Source organism: Nothoprocta perdicaria, unplaced genomic scaffold, assembly GCF_003342845.1.
Source record: "Nothoprocta perdicaria isolate Ctin4 unplaced genomic scaffold, notPer1 scaffold_63, whole genome shotgun sequence".
Taxonomy (NCBI): Eukaryota; Metazoa; Chordata; class Aves; order Tinamiformes; family Tinamidae; genus Nothoprocta; species Nothoprocta perdicaria.
In genome coordinates this window covers 895417-917152 of record NW_020455899.1, presented here as the reverse complement: position 1 = coordinate 917152, position 21736 = coordinate 895417, and the positions used below count along the sequence as shown (strand labels likewise).

The following is a 21736-nucleotide window of genomic DNA, read 5'->3' as shown; positions in this document are numbered from 1 at the left end:
CATGCTGTAGGTGTGCCTGCTTGAGCAGGAAGGTTGGACTAGATGATCTGTAGAGGTCCCTTCCAACCTTAAATATTCTGTGAATCTGTGAATTCTGTAAAGATTGGCCTGTACACATCTCACAGTGAAGCTATTAGGAATGAGAAAGCCACCCTGGCTTCTACCTCCTTTTAGGCTGTCTAACATTTATGTGGCAAAAGTAGTATTCTCCTTGGTTCCATTCTTGCAAATAACTGGTTTTTTATTCCTGCTTGCCATATTTTAGTTTATGGCTGCTATCATATAAGTGAGTCTGTCTCACCTCACACTACGAAGAGCTTCCCACAATTACTTGTCTGCTGTCGTCAGGGCAGGATATAACCTTTATGAAGAAGAAGAGGAACCCACTTCCTACTAACGTTGGATTTTGAGCAATATTAAGTAGTCCTACCTGTTTTGACATGAATCTTGACTCTTAAATTAAGCCCTTTTTTCGCCTCTCAGTGTGGTGGTGGCACTCTTATAYACATTAATTATACATTATATACATGCTTTTTGTTTCTAAAAAATCTTTGAAGATGGATAAACTTTTTTTTCTTTAAAGAGTAGCATTTTGACCTTTACTTGGTTTGGTCATGCTAGAGCATCTCTGAACATCAGGATGATCTGAACAGGAGAATAAAAACTCATGCACATATTTTACATTAACAAACTTGTAAAAGAACCTACATATCCCATGCTGATACTGTATTTTTTAACGTAAATCTAGACTTCTCACAGCCCTAGAGGAAAAAAAAAAAAGTAATTTCTTAATATAGAAGCTTATGAAAGCTTCATAATTATTTRGAGAAAATTAAGAGTCTGAATTTTGAGTATGTGGAATTAGAGTTCACTTCTATAAATATTTCTGACTTGAAATAATAGACTAATAAGTTTATTGTTTCTTTCATTTGATTGTGGATCACTGCAATTGTAAAAAACATGGTCATAGTTCACTGTCGGGGAGTGATTCACAGCCTGAGAGACATTATACAGGCATTATGTATTTATATATGTTACAGAGATGTGTAGCTTTTTGATCTGTGTGTGTAAGTTCATATTTTACTTGTCATGATATTATTCACTGATTAGCATCATCTTCAATAACAGGTTTAAGGAAAAGAGCTGAATTGTGTCATAGTCTGAATCATCAAACAATAACTAGTTACTACATCTCAGGATTTCACTCTTAATTAGAAAATAAGATTTCCTGGATGAAAATGGCTTTCAAAAACTGCATCTTCCCAGGCACTGATAGCTGAGTGTGAAGATTGTTAATTACTATGAAGCTAGTCATATTTTGTGTTGAAAGGTGTCTGCTAGTTCCAGTTTATAAACAGCTGTGGTTATGCTTACTAGTTTGGAAGATATTTGATAAGTATATTCAAGTCTCTCAAAGACAAGTTTTTTTTTTTTTTTTTCATAAACAAAACTGGATATTTTAATTCCCATTAAAAACCTTGTTCTTTCCAGGTGGTATATCTTGCTCTTTTTACACTTTATTTGCATATATTTCTGAATATCTGAACATGGAGTTCAAGAAGCAGGAGGAAAGAAAAAAAGACGGAAGGGATAAAACAAGAYAAGGGCTTCTTCAAACTATTTCAAATATATATACATTTTTTTAACAGCTCAGATGTGTTCAGACCCATGTCAAGAAGCAGCAGAGTTTATATGAGGTCAAGTATTTCATGACTTCCTTTCATCTTAGTCAGTGTTACGGTTACTTGAACAGCAATAATATTTTGCAGTATGATTGATCAATGTGTCTACATGGCAGTCTTTATTTTCCAGAGAACTTGAGACTTCCTCAAGTGAAACAATATGCCTTGGCTTTAATTGTGCCTCAGAGAAAGTCTGGAGGAAGGAAACTAGAATAAACCCCAGTACATCCTGGAACATGACACAAAGAGCTTGGAAGATGCTGTCTAGTTCCTCACCAAATTGGGGAACGTATGAGGTCCTCAGCTATGGAGAGGGCAATCCTACATTACACTACTAAGTGATGCATTTTTGATATCATTATTACATAAGGACTAAGTGCACCATGGCTGCACACAGATAAATCAGGTTGAGGTGATACTGAACTTAGTCATTTAAAAAAAATGTTTTTCTCCAGGCCTATACATGGCATATCCACCTCCAGTTTACTCTGATCCGTGTCCTAGAGGAGCTGAAGTGTAAAGAGTCTGAATAAAATATGTTGTTTTAATTGGGATCACTTTAACACAGTCCTACAAGAGGTAGTCTGGGCCCCTTAGGTTCTGGTGAACTTCAGCTCACCGCAGAGGAGTATGGTTTAGAAGAAGCAATTTTATACATTTTCACATTCAAAGAAACAAAATATCACACCTTTTTGTTGTATTGTTTTTACAATCACAATTCCTTCATTGATACAACTAAAAGGAAAGGGAAACAGTATACACATGTTATWCTTAAGGGTTTTTGTTTTTCTAAAGTCAGAATATTTCAAAACCTGATTTTCAGAAGTATGTATAATAATTTTAGTTTGACCTGCCACATATAAACTGCTACAGCACACAAGTACAAGCAGTTTTCAATCAATTTCATTGACTTTTTACTGATCATCTCTTTCACCATCTTGTCCATGAGCATGAGTTCACTTTTGGGCCCCTCACTATAAGAAAGACATTRAGGTGTTGAAGCATGTACAAAGAAAGAAGACAAAGCTGGTGAAACACAGACCTTACAAGGAGTGGCTGAGGCAGCTKGGGTTATTTAGTCWGGAAAAGAAGATATTCAAAGGAGACCTTATTGCTCTCTACAACTACCTGAAAGGAGGTTGTAGTGAGGTGGAAGTTGATCTCTTCTTCAAAGTAACTACTGACAGGATAAGAGAAAATGGCCTCAAGTTGAGCCAGGAGAGGTTCAGGTTAGACATTAGGAAGAATTTCTACATGGAAAGACTGGTGAAGTGCTGGGACAGATTGCCCAGGGAAGTGGTGGAGTCAGCATTCCTAGCAGTGTTCAAGAAATGTGTAGATGAGGCCCTGAGGGACATGGTTTAGTAGGCATGGTGTTGAAACGTTTACATGGACTCCATGATCTTAARGATCTTTTCCAACTATAATGATTCTATCATTCTATGATGCTACATTACGGGGAACAATGTCCAAATCCCTACTAAAGTCAAGATAAACAACAGCCAAGAGATGCATCTCTTGGATATGGTCTATCTTGACTTTAGTAGGGATTTTGTGGAAAGCTATCAAGGTGGTAAGGCATGATTTCCCACTGGTAAACTTTTACTGACTTCTCACTATGTGTCTGTGTTTATATTATTTATATTTATATTTATATTTATATTTATATTTATATTTATATTTATATTTATATTTATATTTATATTTATATTTATATTTGTCCTTAACTGTTTGGAAACATGAAAACATTTTCTGGGATTATTTGTTCTATCACCTTCTAAAGAATTGAGTTGGCTTTCTTTTGGGCGTTATTAATCCAAACTCTATTGTGAATTTTACTCATGTCATTCCAAAACCATCTAAGCTTTGAGTATTCTTCACTTATACCAAAGAAGAAAGTTTGTGAAGGCATATGTTTRGGAAACTTTGAGAGCAAGAGGAAAATTTTCAACTTAGGGAAGTAATATTCAAAAAATAGAATGTTGCAAGCCCAGTTGTTAAACAGTTCTCACAGCTGACATTCATCTTACAAAGTCTAGGCAAAGAATGCTAATTCAGGTTGACAGAGTAAAATTAGAACTGTGTCCCAGATTTCATTTTGAAACATTGTTTCTGTTTTAAAATATCATCTTTACAGCTTACAAGAATAAACTTACACTGTCTTGGCAAAACTGAAAAAAATCATGATAGCTTGAATGTCTGGAAGGAACAAATAGAGACTGAAATCTTTTAGGCATGCATATCATTGCACTCCATAACCCCTGAAGGATCCAGAACCTGGAAAGTGACCAAATTGYTCTAGAGCAGGTGGGAGACTTTGACGTTGACAATTTTCATCTAGTTGGGCTATACTTGCACTTTCCTGTAAGGACCAGTCTGCAGAAAGATATCATCTAGACATTCACACAGGCATATAAAACACATAAAGCAGCAATTTTACATATTCTTAAAATAAGGAAATGAAATGATCTATAAAAACAGCTGATTTTTGCAATATAATCAACAATAATTAGATATAAGATTAGATAAGACATGGAAAGTTCATATGGTCTAGTAGAGATCAAAGTCAAAAAAAAAGAAACCCACATACAGTCATTATGTTTCATGAGGAATTAGAGCATTGGATGGATTTGATATCTGCATGAATGCACCTTAGGATGAATACGTATTTTTGGCTCTTCATTGGCTCTTTATTACAATGTACATAACACAAAATAATCTATGTTATCACCTATGATTATATTGTTTCAGTTTACTGTAAATGAAGTAATATGTATGTTCATACCTGTATTTGCATCTGTACCACCTGACATCAGGATATTGTTTTTCAGACCTGCCTGGGCAGAGGCATAGCCATATGGGAGGAGATCAAGATGTCAATCTTGTCCTGACCATTCCCCTCTATCCAGCTGCTTAGTATAGTTATGTGACTATTGAATTTCATCTTTTTTTCCACATCACAGTTCAAAAACAAGTTATGATAAGATGAAAGAAATGGCCAATCAGATTTGCAGAGCCTGAAAAAACTACCGTAATCTAAGGACCAGGTCATTTCTCTTGAACATGTAAACCATCTTTAAAGCAATCAAGTTTCAAGTCTGCCTTTTTCTTCAGAACAGTCCCTAAAAATAGTTATTTTGGACCCTAAAGAAACGTATAATCCTTTCCAACTTCTGCAGTTCCATATGCTTTCTCCTTGGGTATTTCTATCTGTGAGCAGTCTGCTAAAGGCAGCAAAGATTCTAAAGGCATCTACTTGGATTTCAAAATGTTGTTTACTGTTTAATATTCTTGTATAGTTATCATAATCAAGAGAACTTGGGAAATAACTCAGAAACAAAGTCATGTGGCCTCATGACAAAACCCTTCTGTCTGTTTCACAGAATCACAGAGTGGTTGAGGTTRGAAGGGACTTTTGGAGATCATCTAGTCCAGCTCCCCTGCTCCAGCAGGGACACCTAGAGCAGGTGGCTCAAGGTCTTATCCAGGCACGTTTTGAAGATCTTCAGAGAAGGAGACTACACAACCTCTCTGAGTAGCCTGTTGCAGGTCTCTGTCACCCTCAGAGTGAAGTTCTTCCTTTTTTTGAGAGTGTTATAATTTCTTATAATATGGAAATGAAAAACTATTTTCAAAACTGTTTTCCTTCTGTAATATGTGCATACACTTATACTAAAAGGGAAAAGAAAATATTTCTCCTGGAGAATAATGGGATTCCGGCCTACACCAGGAGGAGTGTTGCCATCAGGTGAGGCAAAGAGATCCTGCCCCTCTCCTCAGCTCTGGTGAGGCCACAGCTGGAGTATTGGAGGCAGTTCTGGGCTCCCCAGTGCAAGAGGGATGTGAAGTTTCTAGAAAGGATCCAGCATAAAGCAACAAAGATGTTTAAGAGACTGGAGCATCTATCTTATCAGGAAAGACTAAGTGAACTGGGCCTGTTTAGCCTAGAGAAGAGAAGACYGAGGGGACATCCGATCAACATATATAAGTACAAGAGGGGAGAATGCAGGGAGGATTCCAGGGGGGCCAGACTCTTCTTGGTGGTGGCCAGTGGTAGGACAAGGGGTAATTTGTACAAATTGAAACACAGGAATTTCCATCCCCATGTGAGGTAGAACTTCTTTAATTTGCCTGTCTCTTTATTCCTGTTAAAGTTATAAAGTTATATAAAGTTATATAAAATTATGAAGTTATATAAAGTTCTAAGGTTTCTGTTTATTCTGTTGATTGTTGATTCTTGATACTTATTCCAACACAGTTATCATAATAATGGGTTGGAAAGTTTAGGCAAGTCCAGTCCAGCACTTACCAGAATGTGCTAAAAGCTGAAAGAGCGTGTGAACTACTCGTATAATTTGCTGAATACTGTTGCAGAAAAGATTAACTCAAAGAAAACGGGAATATTGGCAGATGAGAGACTGTGGGTCCTGCTTTCAATGAAGAAGAAATCATGCCTGGTATGCGACGATCATTATCTTGAAAAAAAACCAAAAAAACAAAACAAAACAAACAAACAAACAAAAAAACCTGCCATGACCTTTAGCTTCATAAAGCCTACAGTGGCATAGTTTTTGCTTTGGACATTGTTTTCTGCAAATAATTGTAGGATGCTCTTCAGATTCTTCAAAAGATTAAGCTTATGTAGAAACTTGTAATGGACAACAAATGGATCTGTTATTTCAAAATACAACTGGAAAGAGATGCTGTGACTTTCACAGAAACTTAAGAATGAACAGCTTTTTTTTCCATACACAAGACTTCTACTCTGCATAGTTTATGAATAGAAAAGTAACTTCTCTGAATCCTCATGATCATCTTTTTATCTTCTCCTTCCTTCCTTCCTTCCTTCCTTCCTTCCTTCCTTCCTTCCTTCCTTCCTTCCTTCCTTCCTTCCTTCCTTCCTTCCTTCCTTCCTTCNCTTCCTTCCTTCCTTCCTTCCTTCCTTCCTTCCTTCCTTCCTTCCTTCCTTCCTTCCTTCCTTCCTTCCTTCCTTCCTTCCTTCCTTCCTTCCGACTTCCAAAGTACTTCCAGAATATATATGAGTTCTTTTCCTTTTTTTCTCTTCCTTTCCTTTTTTTTTTCCCAACAAAATAGCTTAAATATGCAGATATTCTTTATTACAGGAATGACAACAATGGAAAGTTTGTATTTAAACTCACATTTTCAGTTTGCAAATATGCAGAGATTCACATTGGACTCTTTTTTTGTTCTGTTGTCAATTATGATGTTGTCTCTCTATAGTATGATCCTTTATTTCTCTTCTCTAGCAGTGTGTCAAGGCTAAGAAGTAGTGCTTTATACAGCTGATCTAGGGTGTGGAGTTTAAAGAGCATTTTCATTTAAAGAGTGTACCTTTTTTCTCCATTCATTATCTCTTACTCTACTTACTTGCACTGTCCGAGATAAAAAAAAAAAAGTATATATGATGACAGTCTTTTTGTCTTACATTTACTACTTTGCTGTTACTGGCTGCACAGCAACATGGTCTAAATTCGATCGTAATTTCTAGAGAAAAAAGTCAACATTTTCAGTCATTACATAAAATATTTATGTTTGGTGTACCCTGGCACTGACTCTAGACGTGGCCTTTGTAAACTTACTAAAAATAYTCAGCAAATTTGCTTTTGTGGTTAACTTTCTGCATCTGAATGCATAGACTATGTCTTTGCAGAGACAGTTTCAGTTGTCTGATAAGCACCTTTTCGTTTGTCAAGTTACATCTATTTAATGGATCTCTAGACAGATCTGAGAGCTATTAAGAGTCTGACTCTTTCATGTCTTTTACTTTCTCATATATGTAAACTGCTGCATATAGGCTGGTTTGAACATCTGGTACTTTTGAAATGGTTGCTTTCATCTCCATGTTCACCACTAGATTTACCACTAAATTACCTAGACTATTTTGTAATGGATATATAAGTTTCCTTTTGTTGACATAGTGACATATTATGCTCTTCCAAATTCCACCTTCAGCTTATGATGGATGCATTCCTGGGCTGAATCATTTATTTGCCAAATTCTATGTGACTCCACAGATACAATTAATTTTGTATCACTGTCACGTCCAGACAAACAAATATGATTTAAAATGACTACTATCTGGAACTGGTGTACATTATTTTCTATTCTATTTCGATAAATAGCTTCATAATCTGCAGCCTTCTTTTGCCCTTGTTGCTCCRGACTCTACAATTCTGTTGATAAGTATTTATGGTCAGCATCTCTCCAACAGCATTGACAAGTATCACTTTGTCCATCTTCTTCATGCACGTTTAACTACATGTATTTCATTGTATCTAGCAGTCGTTTACATTTGTTGTTTTTTATCATTCCTCTTAAACATAAGAAAGTTTTGCTGTTGGTTCTTTTTCAAACTATATTATTTTCCTTTACTTAAAACAGTGATTTTTTCATCATTGTTCAAGTTCTTGACAGTGCTTAGAATTTGAAAATGACTGTGCATGAGAGGGTTCAGATTCCTGACACATCATTACCTTAGTTCTTGGGTCTTTTAAAGTTGGGTGTGTAATATCTGTGCTTGCAGAGAAGGACCTTGGGCTCTGTCACTGTTTATATCGAAGCCTATAGAAATTAGTGTTGGAAAGAATAAGTGAATAATTGAATATGTTATTAACCACACAGATGATCAGTAACTTCATGTAAGTCAGAACAAAGGGGCAGTAATTTAAATAAAATTGATACCGGAGCTCCTATTGCTTAAATAAACTGCCACTCTGCGTAGAAGTTTCTCTGATAATGATACTGTCATGATGATAATACAGAAGGATATCCTCCCCTCCATTCATAAGGAATAAGCTTCTCTTCACTGTTTAAAAATTCACTTCTTATTGTAATTGCACAGTGTTAGGAACCACTATCTAGTCTGTCACCCTCAAGTCTATGACAAAGTAGTAATTCCTAGTCCTTCAGGACTACTAATGTGGAGAGGTGGAGAATTGCATATGCTATACTCTTTTTGAACAAATACAGTACAGCATTATGTATACAATTTTGTACTGTTCTTTGAGCCTAATGTCTTATATATTGAACTACTAATGAAGAATTATTACTACGGCATTTGACACTGTCTCCCACTGCCTTCTCCAGGAGACGCTGGCTGCTCGTGGGTTAGAGGTGAACTGTTTGCTGGGTGAAAAACTGGATGGATGGTTGGGGCCAGAGAGCGGTGGTGAATGGCGTTAAATCCAGGCGGCCACCAGTCATGAGTGGTGTTCCCCAGMGGTCAGGGTGGGGAACAGTCCTCTTTATCTAAATGATTTGGATGAGGGCATTGAATGTACCCTCATCACATCTACACATGATACCAAGCTGAGAGGAGGAGTTGATCGGCTTGAGGGTTGGAAGGCTAGAATGATAGGCTGAGGCCAACCATATGAGATTCATGCACAAGGCAATGGAGAATGAAAGGCCCTAACAGCATTGTCTCTTTTSTCTTTATTAGGAGAAGTTTGGTATTAGGGAGAGAAAGAGTAAAGGCCAAGGAGCAATTCAGTATGTGAAAATATGAAATGGGCTCGTTTTGAAACTACCTAGGAAATAACATCAATCTACACCAAAAATAACAGCCACAGTTTTTATTATTTTCTTTAAAGCAGATGTTTTTCAGAAGTCTTCTAAATGCCAAATTCAGTTCTGGCTATGCTTTTTTTTTGCCATGCAACTTAAAATGATACAGGCAAGTATATTCTTGGTTGCCCCAGTTGCTCACTATATTAATTTTGATATATTGAAAGGCTTTATGAAGCTCATTCTGTAAAAAAAAAAAAAAAAAGAAAAAAAGGAAAAGGGTAAGAAAACGGTATTATTGGCATAGAAACAGCAAAACAGCAATTAGTGTATGTCCCTCTGCCATCTGCCGTCACTGATTCTACTAAAGGAAATCACATGCCCTGCCATTGGTCAGTCCCCCTGTCCCCCAGGCAGGCACTGTGAACACTTGCTCTGCTTGACATATTCCTCTTTGTTGTTGCACACATACTCCCACTGTACCTTCAGGAGAAAAAACTGCACGGGCTCCTTGTCAATGTCAAACTGGAAGGTCCCGAGTTGAGTCTCTTCACCCCCCTCATCCAGGCCCTCAGAGACAAAGCACAAGGGCAACATGTCAGGTGTGACCAAAGGAAGTGGAAACACATACATCGCTCCAAGAGTTGTTATCTGCCCCTCCTCTCCCATGCTTTGAGCAGGAGCCTGGTACAGCTTATGGTGCAGCTAACTCTCCTCCCCAGATGCTTGCCCAAATCTGGAAAGGCATGAAGTCAGCATGGTGCTTTAAAGAGCCCCCCTGTTGGCACTGCCCTGTGTGCTCAGCAGAGRGCAGCACAGAAATGCCAGCAGATGTGCAATGACAAGCAAAACTTTGCTATTGCTCTTCCCGATAGCCACAGGCACCCAGAAGGGCCTCACAGAGACTTACAGAKATGCTGATATCTTTTGGGGAACTGCTGATGGTATCTGCAGAAAGCATCTTGGAGATGTGCTCAAAAGTGRCTGCTCTGGGCCAGATCCTTGCAGGCAGGCGAATGACTATTTGCCCATTAGAACCAGGGAAGGCCCAGAATTTTCCTGGTGTCATCTCAGGCTGAAAGCAGAATGCAACAGGAAGTAACAGTGAGGGAGTGATAGGAACAACACCACAACTCCCGTGACTAGAAGCATAAGCCCCTTTTTGTGTACACGTTATAATTCTGCTCAGAAATAAGAAGCACAGGGGAGGCTGTGGAAACTAATCTGAGGCCTTCGTGCCACCAGCTGAAGGGTAGAATYCTCTGGGTTTTGTTCCCACTTGTACATGATGAAACCAAAGCGATATGGAGGATTTTRGCTACAATACCTGCAAAATGATATCAGCAGAAGCCGAAGAGCAAAGACATCTGAAGGTCTTGCAAAACCAATGATTTTCATATGTTGGTGATGTTCTGTCCTGGTCAATTGTGGCACCTGAAAGACAGATAAGGTCATTAACTGCAAGATGCCACAGCCCTGGCTCTTGCAGGACATTTCTAACASTCCCTCACAGCTGTGTCTCTCACTGCCCCACTAAGCATCTCGCTGTCAGAGGGTCCCATGTGCCCAGGGAAAAGAGGTCTTGCTGGGCCTAGCCACTGCTGTTTTCTCACAGCAGCAGGAAAAGACAGATTTGCAGGTACCAAAAGACAATAAAACCCGGGGTAAAGATGGCAGAGTAGAACTGTGGTCCTGCTCTGTGGAGAGCAAACCATATCCTTTTGGTTGAGAGAAGGGCTCAGTGGAGAGGAGGAGAGTTTCTCTATTGGCACACAAAGTTTGTTGGGCARTGTCAGAGGCACCCACATGGAAACCCAAGGCAGGACTGGGCATGGGAGAGCCCCTCTGCCACAGCCTTGCTCATGGACCCCATGTGTCCTTTCATTTCCCTCCACCTTTGTGAGCAGGGTCTACTACACAGCCTCTCTTTGTACACAGGAACAACACAAGAAGACTGTGTTCTAACCAGCACTTTTCAGGGCCCAGTCAGGCAGCTCAACTGCTTCTTCCAACGCAGCATCAAAGAGAGTCTCTCTGATCTGAAGCATTTCCTGGTAAAGACAGAAGCAAAACCAAGAAACCACCACCTCTGCAGTAGGACTAGCAGTCCCAGCACAGAAGAAAGGAGAGAGCCTGGGCCAGAGAATGCCCCATCACCTGGTGCAAAGACCTGAAAGACTCTATGCTTTCTAAAGTCTTTCAATGTCTTCACAGGATTCTTGCCTTCACTAAAAAATAAAATTACTTTCACAAAAGACAGTATCACCTGCTTCATGAGGCTGATCTCTGAATATAAATGAGCCAGTTCTTCCTTTAGGAGATTCATGTGATGCTCTTGCTGTTTCAGTAGAGTCCTGAAGTCCCTGCAGACAGCAAGCAGCAGCTATTAAAAAGCTGTCCAGCCCCAGTGGGGAGTATGCCAAAAGACAGAAATTTGCTCACTCTTTGGCCTTGAGATCTGGGCCCAACCCTTTCAGCATCTCCTGAAAGGGAAGAGCTTTCCATCAGCAAAGGTGCTACAACTACCCGGCTCTCCAGCRGATGCTACTTGAGGAAAGCCCAGCAGAAGTTGCGGCTTCACTCTGGCAAAGGAAAGCTTTGACAAGCTTCCCTCTGCAGAGAATGGGAAGATGTGGGGATGTATCCAGCACCTCTCCTTGGCAGGAGTTACCTGTCCTGCAGGACCTGTCACTCACCTGTAGCACTGTTTCTCCCGGAAAACTCCAGGCCAATAGGCAGAAAATATAGTGGGCACCAACTGCAATTCACAGCAAGACACTGGGTTACTAGGCTAGTGGGACCACCTTGTAGTGACCCATCTGTGGAACCCCCTGAAGCGCAGGAATGGGCAGCTGGAYCGTGCCTCAGCGGGGCCTCTCCCTCCCCTCYGTCCCTGGCACCCAGCATCTCTGTGCAACTGCTAGCAGCTCATTTCTCACAACTACTCACCAAGAACAAGAGAAATAAAGAAAACCATTTTCAAGAACTTTCCTGTTCTTGATAGAAGAAGGTTCTGCCTAGAAAAGCGGGAGGGCTGTTATTATCAAGCCCTGGGCACCCCCTTTTATAATAACATTGTTACCTAATGTCAAATCACTAAAGAAAATATTTTTGACAGAAAACTGACAGACTGGACTCCGTCAGGCACATGGCTTTTGWCAGAACCATGCATCATGCAGGTGATCTCCCAACATGTTCAGTGGAAAGAGAAAATAAGTCCCCATGGTATTTGCTTTCCTCTTTTGCTTTAAAAGCAGTTTGATTTCAACTTGAGATCACAGAGATGTTTGAGGGGCATGAGAGAGAGATACTCACATGGTGGAGACACAGATGTTCACCTTTCTCCACAGCAAGGTGGTGATGCTGGCCAGGTAACTGGTGACCCAAATGATGAACCCTGGTCAAAGAAACCAGTGGCAAGTGAGCTCTACCTGCTATGGTCCCTCCTAGGGGATTCTCAGGGGGTTTCAGCTTTGCATGGGAGGGACACACTGAGCCCCACATGCTGCCATCTCTGTGGGAAGGGTCAGCACCTAGGTCATGCCTTGGAGTAGGACACATCGGGGAGCCAAGGAGCTGCCCCCAGTCACCACAGCTAGTCCAGACTGGTTTCAGCAGCGAGTCCCGTGGTTACCACGGTACCAGAACAACATAGAGGTTGGAGGTCAATGCATAGCAGTCACCTGACTGCCCAAAACCCTCCTGTGATTTTGCAATTTTGGTTTCTGAAGGGCAGAGAGGCTGCATGGAGCCAGGCCAAGGGGACATAGGCAGAGACCCTCTCCACGTGTAGCCAGGGGATATCAAGRGATGGGCTTGCGCAGTGGGACTGCACAGCAGCACTTACCAGCCTTGTCCCCAGCACGGTCATTGGTGTTCACATTCATCTTATGGGCCGCGCTGAGGACAGCACCAGCCACCTCAGTGTCCAGCACTCCCTGGTCATGGGGCGCAGCAGAGTCTGCCTGCACCTCTCGGCGGCAGCACCGCCGCTGCGGAGTCCGTCTCTTCACCATTGCTGGGAGGAGACAACTCCCGCTGCACACACACACACACACACACACACACCCACCCCCACACACCTCACACACACACAGACTTTACACACACACACAGACCTCACACACACACAGAGTTTACACGCGCGCACACACACACACACACACACACACACAGCCTTTACACAAACAGACTTGACACACACAGACTTTTAACCCACACAGAGACACACACACAGACTTCCCACACGGTTAAGCAAAAGCGCACAAAATGCCCCCGAAGGAGCAAGCCCGCCAAGCCCAACGAGTCGCGAAAACCCGTTGAGCTCTGAGCAGCGGGCTGAGGGCTGCCTGGCACCATGGGGCTATAAAGGGTGGCCGATGGTGACCTCACAGCAGCCCRTGGTGATGTCACACTGCAAGGGGAGCCCAGGCCATTCTGTGACATAGGCAACCCTGCTGGCATTCCTAATCCACCAACTTCCGTGGGGGCCATCCCCGCTTCCCCTCACTAAGAAAAGATCACATTGTTGATCTTTTCAATATCAATCTCTGCCAGAGTCTTTTCAATATCAGTCTTTGAGCTTTCAGCTTTTGTCATTTCTACTTTCCTCCATTAACCTGGACATCTCCTAGAGGAGAAATGAAGCCTTTTAGGTCTCCTTCCCAGCTACTCTTCTCCTCCTTTCTGATACCATGAATGAGTTTCCATTCTCCGTTGCTCTCCTTACACTTACGGCATTCAAGCAAAGATCTCACTGGTTTCTAGAGCGGCAAAACACTGGGTCTAAGATTATCCCTGGTGCTGTTTCTGACTCAGAAGATGAGCAGGAGCTTGATCCAAGTTGAATATAGTGTGTAACAGGAGTCCCCAGTGTCCCTCAAAAGAGCTGGTCCTTTTCAAGCAGGACTCACCTCTTGAACTTCAGCCATGTGGCACATTTTCACATACAGCTCCCAAAGTACTGTCTCTTGAGTTTTGATAACATGTCCAGAGGTGGAAGACAGTCAACCCCTCAATGACACCTCATGCCCAACACCACAGTGCCTCCCATGGCCCAGTACTTACCTCTTTCTCTTGCCTGAGTGCAGCCTCCAGGCTGTGTGTGTTTTACTGTCTTTCCCTTGGCTTAGGCACCCAGAAGGCTGTCGCCGAGGCTTCTGCAGTAGTCATGACATTTCTGAACCTACTTCCTGATCAGCCCTCTGAAGTGCTGAAGAAGTAAGGTAGAATTCTTTAGGTACAATAAGTACCTAGGAAGGAAACTTTCACTCTGTCACACTGAGAAGCTTTCTTAAATAGGGCAGCTTAAGTGGTGTTGTATGTTGCCTCAGAAGGCATCTGCACCCCTGGTTTGGGTAAGCAGCCAGTGACTCGGCTGGTCTGAAAGGCCATAAGGGTGCTGCAAAGAGAGCTGTTTGCACCACCTCTAGACCAGAAACACTATAGAATAGCATGATGCACTTTGCTACTCCTGACATTACTTTCAGCGCTGCTTGCCAGAATCTGTGAGCCACTTGCTCAATGATCAGACGAGAAAGCTGTTTTGGTCAGGAGACTTAACTTTTTTAGCTTCCTCACGTGATTAGGACCAAAGCACAAAAACAGTTTTTGATTTTGGAGTGTCAGAAACCACTTCCTTGTAAGTGGCTTCTGTGGGTCACTAGCAGAGCCATAGCACAGTCTGAAAGAAGGGCTCAGTTGTTTGCAGAGCTCAGAGAGTGTGATCATAGGCCCTGGTTTGCATGGGGCCTTCATGCTGCTGGAAAGAAAACCTAACTTCCCTTTCATTTGTTTCTTTTTCCAAGGGATAATTTGAATAATTTTGAAATGTCAGGGTTAGTTACAGATAATATAATTGTGTGATGATGAAAAAACAGTAAAAAAATCAATATGTATGTTTATATGTATATTTTATTTGTGTAAAGACATAATAATAACACTCCATTATCAGACTACTTATTTCTAGATTCTTAGACATTCACTAGGACAGTGACATAGATACTAGCATTTCATTTCTATCAAGAAAGAAAGAGTATAACAAGATGGTATTACAAGAAAGAAAATAACCTGACATACACATGCATGCACACACACACGCACACAAAACTCTTGTGAGGTACCGAGGACTGAGCTCACACGAGAGTCCCTCGTTTCCAAGGATAGCAAAGATAATGGCAGATATGTGCCCTTATCTCCCAATGTTTTTTYACAGCTGCACACTATATTCTAGGTGCAGCCTCACCTGAGCTAAGCAGAGGGGAAGGATCACCTTCCTTGATCTGCTGGCAAGACTCCTCTTAATGGAGGCCAGGTGCATTGGCCTTCTTGGCCACAAGGTCACATGGCAAGCTAACTTGCTGTCCACCACAATACCCAAATCTCTATCCTTGGAGCTCCTTTCAGGGCAGATATTAACACTGAATCTATACAAGTGCCTGGGTTTATTCCTCCCCCAAGTACAGGAAACTCTGCTTGCCTTTTCAATCCTAATTAATTCTTCTATTTCCAGCTTATATAATCTTGCATAAAACAAACGAGGAAAATACAGGTAAATAAATCATCTATATTTTCTTTACATAGAAATTTAGTTACCTAGACAAGAACAGTATATATTTGATAAGCTTGTGTTTTATCATGAATGATAAAACATGAATATCTTCTTCATGCATGAATATTTTCTTCATATATAGCTTGATGATATCCATTTTTGAATATACATCCATATTCAAAAATATTGATGTTAAAGATCAGGAGCATTACATCCATAATGGGTTCATGTCTCATGCTGAAGCTGCTTCTGGAATCAAAAATGTATGCCTTGTTTGAAAATCCACTAAAAATTACTTCTTAGTAGAAACCTTTGCAATAATACGCTGAATAAGCATGTTGTTATTACACAGTGATATAGCTCTGACACTGCTTTGTTCTTTGTGAATGTTAAATGTTAAATGCTTAGTGTACAGAAAAAGTGAGTCTGATCAGGCCATCTGTTGTGGGAGAGAATTTGGAAAAATTCTCATTCTACCCTGTTATGGAGGATCAAAGAGCAACAGAATATTTTGTTCTCCCTTGTTCTTCTTGAAAGACGGTAACATCACAGAATCTAAAAATCACAGAATGGTTGAAGTAGGAAGGAACCTCTAGAGATCATCTAGTTCAACCTCACTGCTCAGTCAGGAAGACTAGAGCACATTGTCCAGGGTCACATCCAGGCAAGTTTTGACTATCTCCAAAGAGACATCACAGCTTCTCTGGGGGCAGCCTTTTCTGGGCTCTGTCACCCTCACAGTCAAGAAGTTCTTCCTCACATGGTGATGGAACTTCCTGTGTTTCATCTTGTACTCATTACCCCTTGCCCTGTCACTGGCCACCACCTAGAAGAGTGGATTCCTCTTTTCCTAGAAGAGAATTCCCAAGGCTCTCTGGATTTTTCAATTGAATTAAGAGTCTTTTTAATGAAATAATAGCAAAAGTAAGTATGACTTGAGTCACTCAAGCTCCACCTAAATGTACATATATAAAAGGTGAACTAAGGAAAGAAGTTAGAGGGAAGACTCCATCGTAATTTCTGAACTGTTTGATGGCCTGAACCCCTTTTTTCCCATCAGATCAGGATGCCGCCTGAAGAGACTCCTCAAGGCCTTCTCCCATCTTCTTGGGTAAGTGATGACTGCTCATTTGTACATTAGAAGTTAGCTATGAATCTCATATTGTAGTAGAGATTGTACGGACATCCCAAACCTGTAAATGTTGCATCATCCTCACTTCTGAGGATTGACTGGAATGCAAAGGGATTCATCTCTTACTAAATTAGCCCCCTTCAAACTTCAACATAACTTGAGTCTGGACTTCTTTACTTTTGTTCTTGTTCTAGTATCTTCTGTCTTGTGTTGCTTGGGAGATGGATACTGCAGCTGTCCGAAAGCTATCCCTACAGCTGTGCTTAGGACATGTTAAACTTTGGAACTCTCTGCAGTTCCTGACACGTGGACACCCTGACTCCTGGATGGCTGTATGCTTTTCTAGATGGTCAGTTTGCGTTCCCACTTCAGTTTTGGCAAGGGTGGACACAGACTTCTGCAGAGTATTTACCATAATGAGATTCTCGTGGGAGCTTACTGCTGCACACCCTGCCAGCAATAGTTGATGTGGTAACTGCCTCCCCATGTGCTGGTTGCCCATGCTCCCTGGGGGCTGCTCTCCTACCCACAGTGGCGGGGCCATCTTCCCTGACGTCCTCACCTATGCTGCCTCAGGGCTGCCTGAGACYGCAGATCCCTAGCTTGTCCCTTCAGTTCATTTCACAGCTTTGGCTGATTATTTAGCTCCTCTGAGGAAGGTCCCCTGGTTCAAGCCTTCACTCCASATTAGTTCCCTTTGAGGACTCAGAAATCCTGTATGACAGATTTTCTTTCCAATTCTTCATAACTAGAAGAAAAAAATGACCCTTTAGAGCAGAAATATGCTATTGTAAGAATGACAGTTACAGCCCTGTATTGCTAATTTCTTAAAATCTCAAAAGATTTCAAAAATATTTTCTTGTACTTCTTGCCTTAAAAGCTCGTTGTTCCATGCATTCAGGTGTTTCAACTTTTGAGATCAGGCATGCTATTATGACTCTAAAGACCCAGACTCCACTGTCTGCTTTCTCTAAGTGTATCATAATTGAGATAGCAAGGTGATCACTGGCAGTATTAGAAACCAGAACACCTAGCCTGACATCCAAGTGGATTAACAACCTTTACACAAGAGCACCTTTAATCTGTGCCCTGGTGGTGGTCTGTTTTCATTTTATTTCGTTATGACTGCTTTTGTGCAGCAGAAAATGAGGGTAAAGTGAGCTTAATTGAGTCTTTCCAAACTGAGCTAAATTGTGCTCCCTTCATGTTTGCGGAAGCTCAGAAGTTGTTACCATGAGGCTGAAGGAGCCACTGAGCTGTGAAATCTTGATCGTTCATCTGAATTCTACAGACAGTGAGGAGACACTGCTTGTAATGTTGCTTTCCCAATAAATGAAAACTCTTAACTATTTCCCTTCCATACTTTTGGCATCACAATCTCTGTGTTTTAAGAATATACTATTTACAAAGCACTCTCTTTCTCCCTCATCATCTTTTAACTGAGTCATCTATTCCGTGATAGCCACAGGAATCACATTAAAAAAAAAAAAAAAAAAAAAAAAAAAAAAAAAAAAAAAAAAAAAAAAAAAAAAANAAAAAAAAAAGCGCAACAATAACAGCAAAACTCAAGCATTTATATCTTTATATCTGGTTATATGCATCAGAAAGAGGGAGAAAAACAAAATAAAACTGAAAAGCAACAAACACTAGTTCTCTACGAAAGTGGGAAAGTTTTGTCGTCTTTGTCAAAAAATACTATCTTGACCATACTTTAATATCCCTACCCTAAGAGCAGGATAGAAATCATCCATAATGCAGAATGCTAAAATGAGCCTGAACCTGTAAAATATATTGGGTCAGTCCTCTAGCTCCAGCTAAGGTCTCTGTCTTGTTGTCTTTCACCTTATTAATTTGCATGAGGATAGCTCCCCAAGCAGGGGAAATGAAGATTAAGACTGAGACATGCAGTACAGTTAAAGGTATTGGCTTTCTGTCATTTACATTTGCCTTCGCTTACATGGAAAGAGCAATAGGAACTTGCCTAGACAAAACTACAGTTCAATTTTCCCATTAAAAATTAAATGAAGAGACAGGACTCGTTCACTTGCCAATTATTTTTTTTCTGCAGTCTCTGTGGATCAGCTCATCACTTTCCAAAAGGAAATTCTTCTGGTAGCAAAAGTATTTGACTTTCCATTTTTGTCTTGAATAATTTTCCACACATATAAAAGAAATAAAGATTTGCTATTTTTTTATTATACATATCAGTGCCTCCTGGGATCTAATTTAATAAATTAAAATCTTTAGACTAGTAAATCAGTGTTAACTGGCTTCCTGTACTCCCCATTCAGTGATAAAGCAAGGTAATTCTTCCATTATTGTCTAGAAATTTAATTGGAAATTTAAATATACCAAAGTATTTACAAAGAGTTCAAATAATGCTGATGTATTTTTTTTTTTAAAGCAGCAGTAAAATTATAAAAGTTTACAATTTGGCAATCATTTAAATCATTTGCTATCAGCAAAACTAATGAGTCCTAATGGCTTTCTTAAATTAGTGTCTAAGTAGTATCAAGTCTATATAATTTAAACCCATTTTTAGAGTTAAATTTGGTGGCTGAGTGTTGCCCTGAAGTGTTACTACATTCCTTGATTAATACAGTTTAAGTCATGGAAGTCAGGATCTTTTTTAACTAGTCTGTGTTGTGCCTGATACACATATACAAGCTGAAAAAGAGATATGTTACAAATGTGAATCAAAAATAGTTACTGTAGAGGAGGAATAGTAGTATCAAGAACACAAATGCCTACATACATAATGAGTTCTAAGCAAATATTCTTTTTTCTTTTTTAGTATCAATTTTATATTAGTACCAATTCTAAATTTTTAGGAAAGAAATACTTAGGAAGCAGTGGGCAGACTTAATCAGGTTTAAGATTCTTGGAAAATTACACAGGTGAACAGCCATTTTGTTCACATATATGTTATAATTTATGATTTTCTTGGACCTGGTCAGTGAAAAAGAATTCTTGCTAAAATAAGTATGACTAAGATCTTGGCATAAGTTAAAAATCACTTTGCACCACTACCTATCCCCCTTTAAAACGATATATTCTTTTCAATTGTTTGAAGGGAAAAGAGATTGCTAAAAAAAAAATAAAAAAAACAGAATTTCAATAAAATTACTTTCAGTGAATTGTGTCACCCTTGTCTGAAATACTGTGTAGGAATGAATGATGTAGGAATGAATGGACCTGAATGGTAATAGAAAACTTTTTTTTTTCCTTTGATTGTAAAGGTGGAAGATTGGAAGACGTAATTTTATTAGTACTTTTTGTAGAAAAAAAAAAAAGATGTGATTCTGTCCAAAATATTTCCTACTGAATTGCATGGTGAGGGAAAGGAAAAACAAGAATGCAATGAGAACAATGCATTTTTAGAATCTGTAGAATGAAAAGTAGTATTTCACCACTTGGTGTCACTCTAGCACTTAATACTTGCAATTACTTTCCCACTTTAATTGGTACAAAATGCTGTTTTTTTTTTTTTTTTTTTTTTTTTTTTTAACTGCTCCTGTTGATGCTGTTTTTTTAGCAAGTAAGAATGAAAGGTAGGAATTAATCTAATCTGAAAGCTGTTAATGGCCCTCTGGTATAACAATGCATTTTGTTGAGCATTAAGCCAACAACATAAAGCCTTGAGCACCAAATTGATTTGTAGTAAGTAGATTTAGAGATGGATAGAACTCATGCACTTGAAGATTTAGAAATTTTTCAAAGCTATTTGTGTCATTATTTGCAGACTTTATCTCATTCATAATACTGTCCTCCTTACATTTACATTTATTCTTCTTAATTCTTCTTAAAGTTGTTTGATCTTGGCATCTTTGAGAACATCCTTCTCCCTGTGAGAGAGGATCATTTAATAAATAGGGATGTTCAGACTGCAAGCTTATTTCAGATAGACTGTGTCTATGCTATGTACAYATGTACATTAACATAGCTTGACAGAGATTGAGTTGCTCAGCACCCCTAAACTTTCTGTGGATTAATTAATGAAATAAATGAAGAGAAATATTTTTGCTCTAAGCTCAGAACATCCTAAAAATGAGGCTGACACATTAGGGTGTGTTGCATCAGTGACAGAGCCAGTTGCAACCTCTGTTTTCCAGGGTCTACAGTCAGTCAGAGGACATCTTTTAATGATTTTTTAAGAGATTCATCTCTTCTCCCTTCATTGCTTGTCTGTCTCACTGGTTGTCTATTTATTGAACATCCATATTTTTGTACTTCCTCCTCAGTGGTCTCAAAGTGAAATACAAAAATGAAGACAGCATTTGAAATCCAAAATCTATGTCACCACATGAGTCAAATTTTCTAATATATATATGTACATACATATATACATACATAGAGATATATATAATATACATTTCAACTTGGACATAAACTGTTGTCTGTAAGCTCACAAAGTATTCTTACACTTCAACAATATGTTGTTCAAGAAAGTTGTCATTGGAGTGCTTCACTTGTCGGCCAGTGCAAATGAGGCAGAAGAGTGAGTGATGAGGCATTAGCCTAAGGCCCTGCACAATGACTAGATTTTTTTTTTAACCCAATTTTTAAAGGATAAAAATGGTCCTTTCTAAAATATCCTTTTTAAAGGATAGCAATGCAGTATTGGCAAAAATTGCCAAACTGGGATAAACAGAAATATTTACCTGCATAATCCACTCATAACCAAGAGAGAAAGAGAGAAGGAAGGAAGGGAGGAAGGGAGGAAGGGAGGAAGGGAGGAAGGAAGGAAGGGAGGGAGGGAGGGAGGGAGGGAGGGAGGGAGGGAGAAAGACTCCACTCTTGCTTTGCAACTCCACAACAGTGTGAGGTGGTGCAGCATTAGTATGA

At 39.8% G+C, this 21736-nt stretch overlaps 2 long non-coding RNA genes across 2 annotated transcripts; both read right to left on the bottom strand.

Annotated features, from left to right (window-relative positions):
* Positions 1-11389: 11389 nt before the first annotated feature.
* Positions 11390-11960, bottom strand: LOC112956438. Its single transcript, XR_003251051.1, has 3 exons — positions 11906-11960; positions 11652-11692; positions 11390-11572 (listed from the first exon to the last, which is right to left on the bottom strand). It is a non-coding gene; the product is annotated as an uncharacterized LOC112956438 (long non-coding RNA).
* A 230-nt stretch (positions 11961-12190) lies between these two features.
* Positions 12191-14335, bottom strand: LOC112956439. The gene is made up of 3 exons (XR_003251052.1): positions 14277-14335; positions 12525-12606; positions 12191-12226 (listed from the first exon to the last, which is right to left on the bottom strand). It is a non-coding gene; the product is annotated as an uncharacterized LOC112956439 (long non-coding RNA).
* Between the last annotated feature and the right edge of the window lie 7401 nt (positions 14336-21736).